Consider the following 356-nt stretch of genomic DNA (forward strand, 5'->3'; position numbering starts at 1 on the left):
ACGACGATGACGAAGACGATGAGGACTTCGGAGGTAATTTGCTCGTTCGTTTGATTTTGAGTTATGTATATATATAAACATCTTGTAGGGTTTTGAAAATGAGGTTTGTAGAAATCAGAAAAAAAAACTCACTTTTTACTGGAAATTGTTGAAACTTTGAGGTTCTTAAAGCCCTAGATTAAGCTCTGAAGTGTGAATTTGCTTCTCTATTGTGGGAACACTTTGATAGAATTGCGCAGTTATAGTGCTGGTCGGTTTTAGGGTTTTGTTTTCATGTTATGTGTATGGCTGTGTAGGTGAAGGAGAAGTTGGAAATGAGTATTCAAAGCCAAGTAGAAGCGAGAAGAAAAGTCGCA

At 37.1% G+C, this 356-nt stretch overlaps 1 long non-coding RNA gene across 1 annotated transcript; it reads left to right on the forward strand.

Annotated features, from left to right (window-relative positions):
- On the forward strand, nucleotides 1–344 carry LOC109132011. The gene is made up of 2 exons (XR_002037318.1): nucleotides 1–33; nucleotides 297–344. It is a non-coding gene; the product is annotated as an uncharacterized LOC109132011 (long non-coding RNA).
- Nucleotides 345–356: the final 12 nt, after the last annotated feature.

The sequence above is a fragment of the Camelina sativa genome, unplaced genomic scaffold (assembly GCF_000633955.1).
Source record: "Camelina sativa cultivar DH55 unplaced genomic scaffold, Cs unpScaffold12389, whole genome shotgun sequence".
Taxonomy (NCBI): Eukaryota; Viridiplantae; Streptophyta; class Magnoliopsida; order Brassicales; family Brassicaceae; genus Camelina; species Camelina sativa.